Source organism: Mauremys reevesii, linkage group 5 (assembly GCF_016161935.1).
Source record: "Mauremys reevesii isolate NIE-2019 linkage group 5, ASM1616193v1, whole genome shotgun sequence".
NCBI classification, from domain to species: Eukaryota; Metazoa; Chordata; order Testudines; family Geoemydidae; genus Mauremys; species Mauremys reevesii.
In genome coordinates this window covers 76037088-76056128 of record NC_052627.1, presented here as the reverse complement: position 1 = coordinate 76056128, position 19041 = coordinate 76037088, and positions in this window count along the sequence as shown.

The window sequence follows — 19041 nt, the reverse complement described above, 5'->3', positions numbered from 1 at the left end:
CCCAAAATGCCATTAGCCTTCTTGGCAACCAGGGCACATTGTTGACTCATATCCGGCTTCTCGTCCACTGTAACCCCTAAGTCTTTTTCTGCAGAACTGCTACCTAGCCACTCGGTCCCTAGTCTGTAGCAGTGCATGGGATTCTTCCATCCTAAGTGCAGGACTCTGCACTTGTCCTTGTTAAACCTCATCAGATTTCTTTTGACCCAATCCTCTAATTTGTCTAGGTCCCTCTGTACCCTCCAGCGTATTTACCACTCCTCTTAGTTTAGTGTCATCCGCAAACTTGCTGAGGGTGCAGTCCACGCCATCCTCCAGATCCTTAATGAAGATATTAGACAAAACCGGCCTCAGCACCGACCCTTGGGGCACTCCGCTTGATACCAGCTGCCAACTTGACATGGAGCCATTGATCACTACCCGTTGAGACCAATGATCTAGCCAGCTTTCTATCCACCTTATAGTCCATTCACCCAGTCCATACTTCTTTAACTTGCCGGCAAGAATACTGTGGGAGACAGTATCAAAAGCTTTGCTAAAGTCAAGGAATAACATGTCCACTGCTTTCCCCTCATCCACAGAGCCAGTTATCTCATCATAGAAGGCAATTAGGTTAGTCAGGCATGAATCCATACTGACTGTTCCTGATCACTTTCCTCTTCTCTAAGTGCTTCAAAATTGATTCCTTGAGGACCTGCTCCATGATTTTTCCAGGGACTGAGATGAGCCTGACTGGCACTTGCTTTTCCACTGTGAGGGCAGCTCTTATTCTGGTGTCCTAGTGCCACGGGACAGGGTCAAACTCCACGCACAGTGCCAAGAAGGTGGTTTTGAGCATCTGAAAGTTCTACAGCCACTGCTTGTCATCCCATATATGCATATGTACTTGTTTCCTGAGCCCAGTACTGACGGTCCACCATGTGAAGCTGCTCTGTGAATGCCAACAGCAATCTTCTATTGTTTCTTTCTATTGCACACAGCAGGGCAGGCACCACAGATTCGCTTTCTGTTTCACAGTTCAGGACCAGCTGTGTTGTGTTCATAACGCACATCACCAGACTGGTCAGCAGTTCAGGATCCATGCTTTCAGACAGAGATGGCGGGTGCACAGCTTATAAGGTCTGTTAAAAAATGGCACAAAATGAAGTCAGAAGCCTATGGAATGATGGAAAGAAGTGCCTCATGAGATAGTGAGCATGCCCCCAGGATGCACTGTGATCCATTCCCAAATATTCCAGTGACAGAGGGTGGTGAGTGGCATAGTGGGATAACTACCCATGATGCACCACTCTCTCTGTGGATGCAAGAGCATGGACTGTGGCCATGATCCACCAACACAAGAGGTGTTGTGTGGACATGCACAACCAATGTAATTAAAGCAGTTTATGATTTAACTTAAGTTGTCTTAACTCTCTAGTGTAGATATAGCCTAACTTAACAAAATTTGGAGATGGCACAAAGTTACTTAACTCACAGCTCAGCCATCTTCCCAGATCATTAATAAATATATTAAACAATACTGTGCCTAGTATGGAACTTTGTGGCCCCACTCTCTTAACGTTTTGGGATGATGACAATTGACCATTTAATCCTACTCTTTGTTTTCTGCATCATTGTCAGGTATTGAGTCATGACAATACATTGTCTCTGACACCTTTACTGCTCAGCTTCTTTAGTAGCCTTCATAAGAGAGTTTGTCAAAGGTCTTTTGGAAGTCTAAATAACTTACATCAACCCTGGTTTTCCATTATTCACTATTTAATTGAAACATTCAAATAATTCTATGAGATTAGTGATACACAGCTTTTCTTTACAGATCTCCTTCAGAACTATTGGATGTATCTTGTGGGCCTGATGACTATTGTTTTTTTTTTAAGTTTTACAACTGTATTAGGAACAAAAGTCCTAGTAATAGTATAATCCCCTTTTTAGAGAGATGGCAACATTATTAATTATTATGCTTGGCAGAATTAAATTTAATAATTATGATGGATATTATCAATATTGTAAGCATTTTATTTATTTAAATTTTAAGAGTTGCAGGAAATTATAGGGGTGTTAAACAATAATTATTTAATGACAGACACTGAGATTCAAAAAGTTAAAACTTTATAACTGATAAAACACAAGTTGTCAACATCACATGCCAAACTATACAAAGTAAATATCTTTAAATCAAACTGTAATAAGTTTTAAAACAGCATTTCTGTTTCTTTGCCTATTTGTACATTTTTTATTTTTATTGATGAAAATATTTTTTCACCTTTGTGTGTGTGTGTGTGTGTGTGTGTGTGTGTGTGTGTGTGTGTGTGTGTGTGTGTGTGGACAGTGAAATTGATGTTTACCAAAAATTTAATGATAAACATCTAATTCTTTCAAACTTATTAATGATGCAGAAAAGTTCAATAAATATTTTTGTTCTGTATTTGGAAACAGGCAAGATTAGCAACTCCCATCACATGAGGATGATGAAGTACTTTCCAGTCTGTTAGTAAACAAAGAGGATGTTAAACAAGAGATAACTTGCACTCAAAAGTCTTAAAAGATTTAGCTGAAGAGATATTTGGTCTGCTGATGTTAATTTTTGATAAATCTTGAAATAATGGAGAAATTCAGAGGAGGTGTATTAACATTGCACCAATATTCAAAAAGGGCAAGCAGGATGGCAAAGGTAACTATAGACCTGTTACTCTGGCATCAGTAGCTAAGTAATGGGATTCTAGAGGGATCTGTGCTAGGCTCAATGCCATTCAGCAGTTTAATCAATTATCTGGACATAAAGAGTGAGAAAATTTTTAGGTGACACAAAGATTGTTGGAATGGTTAAAATGAGATGAATGGGATCACTTGGTTAGCTGGACCTATTCAAACAAAATATATTTTAATTCAGCCAAGTGCAAAGTTATACACGTAAGAACACTGATTGCAATCCATACCTACCAAATGGGGGACTGTATCCTAGAAAGCAGCGCCTGAAAAAGGGTCATGGTCAACGAGCAGCTCAACATGAGCGCCCAGTGCAGTGCTGTGGCAAAAAAGGCTAATGCAATGCTTGGATGTATAAACAGGGGGAAAGTGAGTAGGGAGGTGATTTTACTTCTGTATGTTGCATTGGTGTGACCAGTACTGGAATATCATGTCAGTTCAAGGGCTGGAGAAAATGCCTTATACATCTGTTTGCCTTATCCAAATGGAGATTGAGAGGTAGCTTGATTACGATCTATAAGTATCTTCATAGAGAGAAAATACCATGTAGTAAAGGGCTCTTCAATCTGGAAAACAAAAACGAATGGCTGGAAGATGAAGTTTAGAAGTTAGATACAAATTGTTAACAATTAGGCAATTATTTAAACACTGTTACAGATTACCAACATAAGTGGGGGGCGTTCTCTGTCTCTTGAAATCTTCATATCATGAATGTGTGCCTTTCTTGAAGATATGCTTTAGCATAACACAAGTTATGTTCTAGTCAAATGAAAATAATGGGGCTAAATAGAAAAGTGAAATTTAATGGCCTGTGGTGTATAGGAAGTCAGATTAGATGTTCTATTGGTCCATTCTCTATGAATCTATGAAAAATACGATTAATACAACTGAATATTTTTTGCCGTAATTGTGAATTTGTGCTGCATGTGATCTTAATTAATTATTTTAAAACAAGCATGTGGATATGTGCCATAATACTTTTATATTGTGGCATAACATCCTAATTGCCATTACATAGCCCAAAAGCAGGCATACAATATGCATGATACATATATTCCCATCTCACATGTGAATAATTTATTTCTACTCTATGATGTTTTCTTCAACTAAATTGTCGTTAAATTGTTTAAACTTCAACAAATAAAACAAAACATATCTTATATTCATATATTTGAATAATAAATTACAATAGATACCAAGTTATTTTTATAGATATTTTCAAGTTTTTGGTTGACAGGTACTTTTGGAATTTCATGATGCTGATCAGAAAAGAATGAATATAATTTTCCTTTTCACAAAATTAACACAAACATTTCCATACTATCTACTTGAATATTTTTTTGGTGCTGGGCTTGTCTACATTGCCCCAGAGTTTGTGCTGTACTCTAACTCTCTCCAGGGGATGCTGTGGGCACAATCTAAAAGGTTCCTAGTTCACATTAACATAATCCTGTTTGAAGAGCACTATGTTAACACCAACTAGGAACCTTTTTGTTTGAGTCCATAGCATCCCCAGGAGGGAGTTACAGCACAGCACTTTGGTGAACACTGCTATTTACACCCCCATAGTCCAAACTGTGGGGCAGTATGGACATAGTGTCTTTTAGTGGCCTGTAGCAGATGCTTCAGAAGAAGGTGCAAGAAAGTTCATACTTGACAATTATGGAATAAACTTCCTATAAAGAAAGTTTCTTCCTCACTGCTGTTGTTTAGTGGTTTGCTTTTGCTTTTAAGGATGTATGGCCTTATACTTATTGTTAGTTATTGTGCGGGTTGGGTGAGTAATGTTTCTTGGCACACCTACCGGAAATTTTTTCCAAAAGTCCAAATAAATTATCTCAGAGGTCCCCAATGCGGTGCACCCATGTCCTGGCCGGCGGTCGAGAATCTGCTGAAATGCCGCCGAATTTCAGGGGCATTTCGGCGGCGACACCTCTGGATGATGCCACTTGCCGCCGACAAGCGACGTCATCGAGAGGCGTCGCCACTGAAATTCAGCGGCATTTCAGCGGATGCTCGACCGCCGCCACGGTCCTTCGTCTGGTGCCCACCAGACGAAAAGGTTGGGGACCACTGAATTATCTCAACAAGTTCTCCTTAACCCATTACATGTTCTAATACATTAGAAGGGGTAGAAATTCCTAATAGAGACCCTGCTGACTTCTCTGTATTATAATGTTCCTCTAGGTATTTTACAAATCTATTTTCAATAATTGTTTTATTGATATTGATGTAAGACTCAGTGGTCTGTAATTCCAGGGATCACACCTAGCACCTTTTCTAAAGAGAGTTATAACATTTGCTATCCTTCAATCCTCTGGTATGTTAGTGGTTTTTAAATGAAATATTACATATTGTTCATAGCTCAGTCTGTGCTTATCTACAGATCATCACAACATCAATTGCCATATACTCTAAAGTGAGCTCTAACAGCCCTATGTACGTACCTAGTTCAAAGGACTATTTTAATGCCAACTAAGTACCCATTAGTTTGCACCAGAAATGTACATGGAGTGCAATACTTTAGAGTATGCTACAATTCTTTGATGCTCTATACCTCAAAATAGCAACCCAAAGCCCCCATGTTCATCACTGTTATATAATTACATGTTTTTTACAAAGTATGCCATGTGAGGTATGATTTGGAAAGTTATAATCTATTGAGCATCATTGTTCTTTCAAAATATATGTATCATCATTATCTATGAAGTTATGAGATTTTGCTATATGTTTGTTGTTGAAGTGTTGTGAGTCTGGGAAATGCCCACAGACTAGCTCTTCAGTAGAAACCTAGGAGTGACGTCTAGCCAGCTGTAAAGTGACCACCACAAGCCATTCATGAGCGGGGGAGTTGTAAACAAGAGATTTACAATTCACATGAAAGACGGTTGCTCAAGCATGTATACTATGGAGCTGCCTAAACCCCAAGACACAGCAAGGATCTTTCCAGCATCTGGAGGAGAGTATAAAATAAGGGACAGTGACATCACCCCTCTTCTCCCCCCCCTTCCCTACCCTCCTCCCCCGTACACTGAAGGTAACAAGAACATTTGGAAGACAAAGAAACATTTGAACTGGGGGGAGTGGTCCTAACTGGAAAAGGTTCCCAGTTAGTACAGACTACTGTAAGTTTTGGGGTAACCAATTCTGAATGTCTATGCCCATACTACTTGTAAATCACTTAAAACCTATCATTGTGTATTTAATACATTTATTTAAATGTTTCATCTAAACGAGTGTGTTTTTTATTCAAGTTTGGGGAATCTACTTTGGTTACAAAGGCTCATGCACATTTCTGAGTTGAAAGGCTGGGGCTGGGCGAATTTGCTGGTGTCTTCCTGTATACAGTTCATGAGTGGCTTGGGAGAGCATTCACACAAGTTTACTGGGTGTGTCTCTATGTGCTGATGCTGTATGAGAGCAAAGCCTTGGGCAACTACTTGTCACTAGCATAGCAGTGTAGGAGATAGCCTTGACTGGAGAGAGAAGGGGATATGGTAATTCCACAGTCCAGGTTGTACCCCAAGGCATGTCACAAATTCACACCCCCATAGTCCAAATTGTGGCACTGTGTAGACAATACCACAGATCTCTTTCAAGTTTCTTCAGAACTCTTGGATAAATACTCTGAGCCTTATAACTTACTGTTTAATTTATCCATTTGTTCCAGCATTGCCTTTGACTCCTTATGCTCAGGTGAAGTGTGTTCCCCTTCAACATCAATCACTGGAGAAGAATGAGACAAAGATATAATTTATCTTTTTTAAAATGTCCTTATTCTCATGAAGTAAGTCAGTAGACCCATCAGTTCTCTCTCGAGTGCCATGCTTATTTAATACTTTTACAATTTTTTGTTGTTTTAGGTCTTTGATTATTTACTTTTCATATTCCATCTTCAAGCCACCCTAATTTCCATATTATATTTTAACCTGCCACACTTTATGCTCCTTTCTATTGGAGAAAGATTGAATATATTGGATAAAAATTGTATCTGTCAGTCGCAAATGAAAATAGTATATTTATGTCTCAGTGCAAGTATATCAGTATATTTATTCATTGGTTTATGGTAAGCAATGGTTTATGATGGTGTCCAAAATCCAAATAAAGTTCCTAAATGCTCCATTTTAGGTAAATTATTTCCTTCTTAATTGAATTGTTCCAGAGGGCATCAAATACATGAGGGCTGTTTTTCTTCTAATTTCACCCACTTTGGTTAAACCAGGTCCTGTTTGAGGACTCATCAATAGAACACACTGTTGATAGGTGTATAAAAGGTGGTAGAGTGCAAATATGGAGAGATGGGGAAAATACAAGTGAACGTCATTTACGCACAGAGCCTGATGCTCTGTAATGTAGTCTCAGTAAGTCAAGGTTTCAAGACATGCAGGCAGATTACATGGTGGTATCTGGGCCTTAGAAAAGAAGTGAGCAGTCTTCAGAAATAATTAGCTGAACATACAAAATTTCGTAAAGGAATATTTGAGTTTATTTGCAAACAAAACTATAAGCCAGTGGCCATTTAAACTCAATTTAAGGCTTTTCTGGTACAATTTCAGTCATGGTGGAAGATGTGATCATATAAGTCATACCAAATCACTATTTCTAATAGATAATTTGAAAGTGACAGTAATAAATAGAAAGTAAAATAAATTAGCCCATTCGTGACTTAAGACCTCTATAAACCACTAATGGCTTCGTGGGTCATTAGTTATCTTTATTTGTGGGTTAAACATGATTTCTCACTCTACTACACTCCATCAAGTCTCTTATACACATGAACATAGATCTTTTCTGTAGAGCTGTTCTTGACTACCAAGGGTTGTGTGATTTACAGGAAAATGTGAATTAAATAATGGTTTTAATGAACTTCAGTGCAGCTGGGAAGAGAATGACCAACCTGTTCTATTGTTACAGTATAGTATCTTTATTGTCCTCTCTGACATAAAGGACAATAAAGAGGACTATAAAAGATGATAACAACAAGTTACCTTTTAAAAACCCCAGAAACATGACTGAATTTGTTTGAATGAAAAATCAAGTTCCCATCGAGGAAAGACAAAGCCTTATTATGATTTGCTGGCTTTATGTTGGCAAGACTGGACACTGGTGAGACTTAAGTCTTTTAATTGATTCAATGGGAGTTTGATCAGGTGCTAAAGGAACACTGTATGTCCTCACTAGGGCAGGTGTATACAGGTCTTCACTTGTTGCCAACTACAGGAAATAGATTACAGACATGATCTACACAGAAGATATGATAAAATACAAGCTATTTGGTACGAATTGTTTTATGAAAGCATTTGAGTATTTTTGAAAGGATTCATCTTATGTGGCTGAACTAAAAAGGGACCTTAACTGTACTAGCATGGCATACTAGCATAGAATTATGGTGTCATAATTCAGATCCAGGATTCTTCTAGTCATGGAAAAGTAAAAGGCGGCGAAGCTATTTAGGACTATCATCATCTGTGGATTAGTTTATTGTGCAGTAGAATGCCTGCCTCATCAGTGTGGATGTAATCCCCATAGCTTGGTATTAAACTCTGCATAAATACCAGTCAATCATCTGACCATTTCTCTGCAAGTTACAGTGTATTTGTTCCAACATGGCTGAAAATGATATGGTCAGTGTTTTTTTAAGTTGTGTGTTTTTGTTTAGTTGTGAAAAACTGTTTGTTTAATCTGCATTTTAAACTGAAATCTAAGTAGACAGAGAAGATCTGTGTTTACTCAAAACTTTCGTTTTGTTCCCAGAGCTCAGGATTGCTATGGAGAAACTATAATGAGCTGAAAGTGTATTCTGAAAATTGACATGCAAATAAGTAAACCAAGCATCTTAGTCAGATTCAGAATTCCTAGTACTGTTGCAACAAGTAGCTATTAAACTAAAGTTTGTGTATTTGGCAGGCAATTTTGTTAGATTCTTCCCAATTTTAGCTTTTATAACTGCTATGAGTATTAATTAAAGTCAAGACAGAAGGCCAGATAAACTGGTACACTACAGCTGTTTTGCATTGCTCTGGTGATGCTAAGCAGACAGGTAGTGCTGATTTCTATAAACAGGTTGTAAAGAAATTATGCTATTAACTGAATAAATTATTTGACATAGGTTCAGAAGGAGATAACGGCTACTGCTGTTATTCTTAATCCAGCACTATTACCAGAGTGGGAAATTTGCACACACGTCTAAAGATATTGGGCTAAAACTCCTAGTTGCTATGACAATACAAATAATATATAACAGCAATAATGGTTCACTACTGTGCTCCAGATGCTTTGCACTACTCCTTATGCCAGCTTTAATCATTGGATCTGCCTATCTTATCTAGTAGCTTTGTCAATATGGCAATAGAAAAGTTCCCCATTCTGGTAAGGATATTGTTTTGGGTATGTCTGCAGTAGCCATTAAGCCCTTTTCATCCCGTGTCAGATACTTTATTTCTGTAAGTTAGTTGCTTAGCTTTTTCCCAACCTTCCCACAATGTTGTCTATAGAAATCACTGACAAATTCTGCCATGATAGAAAGGAGCAAAGTAGATGCATATTTGCATTTCAGAAGCTTACCAGCTTTTAGACATATACATAGTACATGATTTCCTAATAAAAAAAACTAAGACTGTACAATCCTCAGAATTACACAATGTAATTAAACACACAATCTCATGTATCTGATATATTAAAAAACAATCACATTGTCACCAGTTGTCCAGGCCATATATCCATGTTGATGACTCCTTTTTTTTGTCCTTTGTCATGGGTACTTGTGGTACTACTGGCTCAACTACACAATGCAGACTAGTTCAACGGAGCTGCATTAAACTGATTTTGCTTATTCCTTTTAGACATATTTCAAGTGTTATCATCAGTAACTGCACCACCTCGCCAAAAGTCCTCACATTCCAATTCCACACAATTCAGTCCTATCTGTTCTCCTATTCAAAATGTATTTTAGATCACTAGAGGAGAATATGAGTCAATACAGGCTTAAGTTTAATCAATAAATTGACTTCCAGCTATATACTTTTTCTTATTAAGGCAGCTAGCAATACCTGTCCCAATATTTCAATGAAAAAAGAACTTTGATGAAGAGCTACCTTAAACTTAATCCAGGCCAATAAAATTACTCAGTAGAAATGGGTAAGTGATTCATTAAAACTGGCAGAGACCATTATATTGTTCCTTCTATCAAGGTCATTTGTGCTCTGACTTTCAAAGTGGCGAATATGGTCTCCCAAGTCCTGGTTCCTGCCTCCTAGGAAGTTTCCAGCAGTTTCCAGGCTGGGATTGATTAAATAAATTAGATAATTTGTCTTTATGTCAAAACAAGAGTGTATATTTTACATACCACGTTTTCCATTTTAAAACTGGCTAAGGGGCAAAGGCATACAAAAAGGAAAAACAATGGGTGAAAGTGTTATACAAACTCAAAGTGAAAGGTGCCATTTTTAGCTTATTTGAAATGAGGTTTAGAGCACTTGTTTTTAAATATATGTAAGAAACACCTGATGTAAATTTAAATTAATTTTAAAATAATGTATTTAGAAACCATTCCACATACGTATTACATCTTCTGCATTTTCTTATGCTAAAAGAATTTACATGAAAGGGAAATTTACTCACTTTTAAAGGAATTTGTCAGAGTCTTTCCTCTTCCATACTGCCAGAATTCAGAACAACCGGTCTCATGGCACCATATACCAGGAAACAAAGAGGCATACAAAGTGTTGTGAAAGCCTGGGAGACTCCACTTCAGGTAATCCATAAGCCAGAAACCAAGAGGGAAGAGGAAAAAATGAATAGGTAAGGCAAGGAGGATGGGGAAAGAGAAAACTCTCAATAAACTACTTTTCTGTTAAATACATTTCCTTTGTCAAAGAATATCCTCTTCTCCTAACCTGCTAGAGCATAGAACTCTGTCAGCAAAAGGGAGAGTTTACCTGAGAAGCAGCCTGCTGGAGTATCTTACACTGTAAGTTAGCCTCATCAAAAGAATCTAGAACCACTTGCTGGAAGTGGGATAGGAGAAGGAAGGGACTGATATTTCCCTGTTCATCCTCCTAATTTCATGCATTTTAGATGGGCTTTGACACTCTTGGCTGCAAACCAAGAAACTTTGAATATTGTTCTGCCACATCTGAGATCAGGAAGTCAAGAACCACTTTATTTTGTCCTTTTCCAAATATCACTTCTTTCTTTTTCTTCTTTTCAGTTGATTTTCCCTTATTTGGAATTTGATTTTCAGGAGTGCTAAGCATCTAAAATTCCGACTTAAGTCAAAGGGAGCTGAAGTTAGTCAGTACCTCTGAAAACCAGGCCATTAGACTAAAACCACTTACAACGTTGTAGCTCATTTTATAAGTGCTTTTTTGCTTCTGTCCTGGTTCTTCTACTGTGTTCCCACTTTGCTAAGTTGGCACCTTCTCCCAGATACTAAGAGTAAAAACTTCTTAAGAGTTTTCTATAAGAACAGAAGGACTATTTTAGAGGGTCAAATGAGGGACTGCCTGCACAAAATGAAGCAAGAGTTAATTAGAGAGGATATGGCAGGGTTTCTCAAACAGGGGTCGCCGCTTATGTAGGGAAAGCCCCTGGCGGGCTGGGCTGGTTTTTACCTGCCCTGTCCGCAGGTCTGGCTGATCGCAGCTCCCAACGGCCCACCAGGGGCTTTCCCTACACAAGCAGTGACCCCTGTTTGAGAAACCCTGTACTAGCAGGTATATTCTGGGACAGTATATCCTTATGCTTGCTATTCAATTTATGATCTTGAAACCATGCTGTTTAAAAGAACTTGTTTATTTAGTGGCCTAATTTAATGTGATTAAATACATTATGCAATTTGTAAAAAAGGTACTATTAAATCCTTGTTTGCAGTCTTTTTAATAGGTTTCACTTTTACACACACTCGCATCATTCAAAGGAACTGATTTACCTTGTCCTTAATCACAGCTGTAAACCTTTCCTCCATTGCCAGCTCATTTCCCTCCCCCCTCCTCACTTGCCAGAAAACCCCAAGGCCCCAGACTGCAGCTTCCCAACTGACATCACTGGGTACTATCACTATTTTGATTGCAATACTCTCAAACAATACTATCTATTGACCATGATTCAACTTCTCATGTCTCCCCACAAATAAATGAGAATCTTTAGAGAGATTCATAGAGGATTGCTTATTCAATTGGAACTTCAGTAATCTCCAAAGACAGCTTTCTGGTGGCCCACTTCCCACATCAGGCAGAAGTGATCTCAGGGAATAACTGAGGGTTCACTCTCCAATGTGGGTAAGTTGTCTGCAATAAAAATCAAGAGAAGTACACACATTTATTAAAGCCAGCATGAGGTAAGAATTTTAGTTCTGGGTTTTTACTGATTCACTGCATGAGCTGGGCGAGTAAGGCTCCAGTCCTGCAATGGGGCTATGGAATAAGTGACTTTTCTGTTTCTTTTTGATCTGGCATCCCCCTCAGAAAAGCCTTAGTTCTTTCCCCAGATTGGAAGCAAGCGAGGAGAGGAAAGGAGAAAGGAAGTGTTTAAGTACAAGATCAAAAAAAAAAAAAAAGGTCTAAAGCACAGACTGACCGTGTGAAAGAGACTATTTCAACCCAGAGGTCTTGCCAAGAAAGCATGAGTACAAGAGGAAGGATGTAATGGTTTACGAGGATTCAGCAGAACAGCACCACCCCAGGAATATCAAATTCCTCTCACGCTTTTTTCCTTCCATTTTCCAAGGCAAACAATAGTTCAAAGGAGAAAAGAGAATTACTAAGAACAGGTCCTGAAAATGCAGTGAAGGAGTTAATCTAATGGTAGACATGGAAAGTGAAGGCTTCTCCCAAAGCAAGGCTCTTCCAAGGTTTGTTTTAAGCCTGTACAGCTAGGTGAAAAAAAAATCTGTGTAATCAGGCAAACCTTTTTGGTCAATGTTTTTGTTTTGTTGTCTATTCTTTTTAGTGCTGACAATGTACTCTGAGCTTTATAATGCATAGAAAGAAAGACTGTCCTTGCACTGAAAGTCACTACATCTGAAAGAGACAAGACTGGCTCCTGCAAGCAATTTTTCCAGACACATAACCTAAGATATTCAAGAGCATATTCACTGGTAATATCCAATTTAGAGGGTCAGGTATGTACAGTTGAGTAGTCTTGTGTTGAATAAGGCCAACAAAGACCAATATTCTCATCTCACAAATAATGCCACACAAAAGACCACTTATCTGCAAAAAGTGTTTCTGCCTTGTCCTATCTAAGAGGTAATTTATTCCTCTAGGAGAATGTGTTTTGTTAGTGCAGCCTGTACATTAGTTGGCATATTTTTTGGAGTTCAGTTATTTAGTATACTCTTTAGCCAATACAAGGTTAAAAAATTGCATATAGTTATAATAATAATAATAATAATCAACACTTTTATTCAAGGCATTGAACAAACATTTATTAAAGCAAGAATGAGGCTGGGAGCCAAGAATTTGTGTTCTGGGTTTTCTATTGATTCAGTGTATGATCTTGGGTGAGTAAGAATCCAGTCCTTCCATGGGGTTACTCATATATATAAAGTTAAGCATGTGCATAATATGTGTTTGCTAAATCAAAGCCTTAATATTGCTAAGTTTCACAACCTGTAAAATGAATATAAATACTATCACCCTAGGTAACACATATAAATCTGTGAGGATGATTCTTGCATAGCCTGTTGCAAAATATACACAAAGGTATTACAGTTATTATATTTTTTAAAAGTAGCTAGATTCTTAGTTCATTCTGGATAAGTCCTTAGTCTTAACACATGCAAGTGACTGGTGTATCAAAAGACTATTTGATAGCATGTTGAATCAATTAAACTATTTATCCTTAACTAGAGAGATAATACTAAATTCTCAGCAAGTCAATAGAGCTCTGTTCAAGAAATACTTAACAGGTACCTAAAATTCCAGTCCTTTTATCAGGGGAATACTTATTACCATTGAAGTCAATAGGACAACTTACAGTCATGCGCTCTGCCCTAATTGTACTGCAAATATTTTGTAATTGGACTCCAAGATAAGATTAAGATAAAAAACTAATCCTTATGAATTAAAAGATAGAGATAGGGGACCATAGCAGAAAATTTCATTCTACATCACCAAGTTGCTTGCTTCCCCCCTTCTCTCCAAAAAAAGTGATGTTTAGAATTTTCAGTAACACAATACAAGGAAAAGAGAGGTTTTGTAGATTACAATAAACACCCAAATTTTCATGGATGCTGATGTGGAGGACTTGATATAAAATGACTCTGATATGATTTTGCATATTCATTATCTATATCCTGCCAGGAAAGAAGACTATCAAACTTCTTTTCAAAATTGATACTTGATTTTATGGTCTTATACTTGCATGTTTTCATCTAGAAAAATGAACACTATGGAGCTATGGTGAATCCTTAGACAACTATTCTGTTGTCCAATGTGTCATTTTTTTTCAGGAAAAGTTATTTGTTAGGGCCTCTAAAATATGAATTGGGGATCGTGGACAGTGGGAGTGAAATGGGTTGCTGCTTTCAGGGGCAATATTCCTGAGGTGACTACAGAAGATAATGGAAAGCGCACACAGTAGATAGCACCTAATGCCAGTTGAGAAGAGATGGATTATACAGAAGATCAGTTGTTTTTGCATAGAGGAGTACAAGGACTAGAATTTTCATAGCCTCTGTGTTACAGTACAAATGGGGAAAGGCTCCTTGTAGACCTCACCCCTACATTTCATAGGACTAGACATAGTCTGTCCCTAAAAGTCCTGAAATGTAGTAGGATATCTATTGTTACAGTTGTGGATTATTTATATATTTAAAGGACAAATGTGAAGACAGAGAGCTTAGGGCTAGTCTGAATTAGAAGTGCTACATCAGCGCAACTGCACTGATGCAGCTGCACCACTGTCTCCCCCCGACATAAAATCATAGACTTTAAGGTCAGAAGGCACCATTATGATCATCTAGTCTGACCTCCTGCACAATGCAGGCCACAGAACCTCACACATCCACTCCTGTAATAAACCCCTAACCTATGTCTGAGCTCTTGAAGTCCTCAAATCATAGTTTAAAGACTTCAAGGTACAGAGAATCTTCCAGCAAGTGACCCGTGCCCCACACTGCAGAGGAAGGCAAAAAACCTGCCAATCTGCCCTGGAGGAAAATTTCCTCCTGACCCCAAATATGGCGATCAGCTAAACCCTGAGCATGAGGGCAAGACTCACCAGCCAGATGCCCAGGAAAGAATTCTCTGTAGTAACTCAGATCCCACCTCATCTAATATCCCATCACAGGCCATTGAGCGTATTTACCACAAATAATCAAAGATAGCCTAATTTTGGCAATTAATTTATCCCATCACACCATCCCATTAGGCTATCCCATTATACTATCCCCTCCAGAAACTTATCAAGCTTAGTCTTGAACCCGGATATGTCTTTGAGTCTCCTTTCATAAGACAGGTTTTCCATTCCTCAGATCATTCCACTAGCCCTTCTCTGTACCTGTTCCAGTTTGAATTCATCCTTGGCAATACCTCCCAGCTTTGTGTCATCCTCAAACATTATTAGCACATTCCCACTTTTTGTGCCAAGGTCAGTAATAAAAAGATTAAATAAGATTGGTCCCCAAACTGATCCCTGAGAAACTCCACTAGTAATCTCCCTCCAGCCTGACAGTTCACCTTTCAGTATGACCTGTTGTAGTCTTCCCTTTAACCAGTTCCTTATCCACCTTTCAATTTTCATATTGATCCCCATCTTTTCCAATTTAACTAATAATTCCCCATGTGGAACCGTATCAAACGCCTTACTGAAATCAAGGTAAATTAGAGATCCACTGCGATTCCTTTGTCTAAAAAATCTGTTACCTTCTCAAAGAAGGAGATCAGGTTGGTTTGGCAGGATATACCTTTTGTAAAACCATGTTGTATTTTGTCCCAATTACCATTGACCTCAATGTCCTTAACTACTTTCACCTTCAAAAATTTCTGCAACTTTGACTTGAAGTAATTCCAGGCCTCTTTTGGCTTTAGATCCACAAGTTCTTCAGTCCAATCCACTTCCCTAACTAATTTCCTTAATTTTTTTAAAGTTAGCCCTTTTGAAATAAAAAACCATAGTCACAGATATATTTTTGTTTATCCTTCCATTTAATTTGAACTGAATTAGCTCATGATCGCTCGAACCAAGGTTGTCCCTTACAACATAGTGCTGTCCACATTGGTGCTTAGGTCAGTGTAATTTATGTCGCTCAGGGGGTGGCTTATTCACACCCCTGGGTGACTTAAGTTATACTGAAGTAAATGGTAGTGTAGGGTTAGGGTAATTCCATAACCATCAGTAATTCCCAAATTGTGGTCTGTGGTCCAGCTGCCTGGTCACCTGGTGCTGGCTCTTCTCCTTGTTTCTACCTGTTAAATTGCATTAAAAAGGTGTTAAAACATTTTCCTAATATTCCTTTTCCACATAAGTAATTGTTGTAGTTGCGATAGGGATGTTATTTGATTGCCAGATGAATCAAGAGTTGGGCCATACAGTTGTGAATAGAAGGGAAGAGAGTTTACAAGATACTATTAATATTTGATCCACACTGTGAAGAAGTTTCGAAACCACTGAGAGAACCATTTGTTTATTTCTTATATTCTGCTGGATATAAAAGAAGTTGTAATTTGTTTCTAAATATTCTATTACTTTCATGAGATTGTGTTCCATAAAGTCAATACTATTACTTTACTATATCAGTTTTGTCTGGATAATGTGACACACACATATTTGCTCCTGTTTTATGTTTTAAGGGATGTGAACAATTCTTCACAGCATGTCTCTCTGGCAAAGCTTTAACTTTGCAGGGTAACATGGCATGAATACTCCTAGAGGTTGTTGTAGTAAAACCCACTAGTGAACATCAAGGAATATCATAAAGAAGGGATATCAGGAGACAGAAGACATTAAAAAGTTGTGTATTGAAAATGGAAAAGTCTGAAGACTGGTGCAGTATTTAATTTACAAAATTCAAGGGAAGAAAGGAAAACATGCTTAGAAGATGCATCCGACGAAGTGGGTATTCACCCACGAAAGCTCATGCTCCAAAACCTCTGCTAGTCTATAAGGTGCCACAGGACTCTTTGCTGCTTTTACAGATCCAAACTAGCACGGCTACCCCTCTGATGCTTAGAAGAGGAAGAGAGCCTTTTAATTTTTTCTTTGCTAAAAAAAAAGAAAAGAGGAAGACTTGTCTAGTATATGCCAAATCACAAGTATGTCAATGGAAGTTACCTGCATGTCTCTGAAGGCAGAATTAGACTCCAGAATATCAGTTTACCCCTTCCAAACTTGTATTTGTGGGTTAACAAATCAGTAGAATCATTTAAACATGTGCTTTGGAAATTTAAATTCAATAAATAGCCTATCTAATTTCTTTTTAGAAAAAAGTCTCATGGATTAGTGAACTTTTTTATTATTTAATATGCTACATCTTACTTGGGCTTAGTTACAGTTCTAAAACTAAATAAAAACTACCACGGGAGTACTTTGTCTACCAAATATTATTTTACCCTGGTCATATTTATGGCATTGTCAGTGTTGTGCACAAGATTTTTTGTTGTTCTTTTTCAAATCTTTGTTATGACCTTGGGCCTCAATAAGCTCATTAAAAATTAAATTGCTTATTATGCCCTGGCATCACTTTCCACTTTGATCAGAAAGCACAATAGGTTCCCTAAGTGGATTTACCTATAAAATATTCTAGTAAGGAGGATAGAAAAAGCAAGTTTAACAACCTTAATGCTGAAACAAAAGTTACATAAATACCATCAAGGGGGCAATAAAACATTTTATATAAAGAAAAAGTGTTCTGTTTCATGACTTCTTCAGTGAAGATGCTTTGAAAATCACTATCATTCCAACTTCATCTCTCTCAGTACTAGTAGAAAATAAATGCAACTTTCTCAAAATGGTGAAACTGCAACAATCTTTCACTGTTATCATTAGCATTTATACTGAAACAAAGTGATCACTTTTTAGGGTGTTGGTAAGCTTGTCAAATACTGTAAAACACTTTGAATTTCAAACTGTTGTTCAGTTTGACCATTTCCATGCCCCCTTGTTATTTGCTATCCAAGAACATCCATGTGAACAGGCTTTCATATTGGTTGTTAACAGCTCAAATACTCATATTGGTCTGCACACAGGATATTTGTCCATTAACTTGAATGTTGGTTATTCTCTCTCTCTCATTCTCCTCTGTCAAAGATTTCTTTCAGTCATCCAGAAAGAATACCATACAACTTAAGTGACGAGACACCATGAAAAATGACTAGTCAAACTGAGTAGTTTGTGAACAACCTAAACTGAAAGTTTGTCTAAAATCTCCAGTGGATAAATATATTTGCACAAAACAGAATCAGTTTGCAAACAATTCACAAAACAAGAAAAGTGGTGAAGTTTATTCTTAATTATATTTGTAACAAATAATTCAACCAGTTCTGATGGATAGTATAAGGATTGCAAGATCAGGTCCTTAAAAATTATGTTTACTTGGACAAAGACTCCCATGCAAATCAATGGGAGTTTAATCTGTGGACTGCAGGAGCAAGGTGTACAGTACATTAGTTGCAGAAAACTTTATCCTACTTACTTAAAAACCCTATTGTTATTTCTTAGTTTTGAGCACATAGTAAATAAAGTTGATGTAACATTGCTCTAAGAACTTCACTGTCATTTGCTGTTTATCATATTTTATGGGGTGGACATCCCCCATATTGGATTAGGACCGGAAGGTTTAGTGGTCTATTTTGGAGGCAAAGACTAAACCTGATTCAACAGCTCCTGCTGGCACCCAGGAGATTTGATTGTATTGCAGGCTGCCAGGTGAACTGCTGGGGAGCACTGTCTGGCATTTGGAGCTGGCAGGAAACCAGGCACGTTTCTTTCAAAAGTTTTCACAAATTGTCATATTCTCATAGGTATGGGAACTAGGGGTTCAGGGAGTGCTGCAGCATCCTACGTTTTACGTGGGGCTCTGCAGCTGGCTCTGAGCCTAGGTCCCGGCTGCTGCCCCTTTCCCGCAGGGTCCTGGCTGCTGACCTGCACCCAGGGCTCCGCTCCTGGTCCTGCGCCCGCCCCCAGCTGTGGCTCCAGCCTTGGCCCCCTTAACCCTGTCTGGGTACCCCCCCACCCCAGAGACATGGCCTTGCTCCCAGACACAGACTCGGGGGGAGGGAGCCGACAGAGGTAAGGGGGCAGGATTTCAGCACCCCCACTATTAAAAGTGTTCCAGTGTCACTGCATATTCTTGTTCAACATTTTGATTCCATTGTATCAGAATTTGTTAAGAGA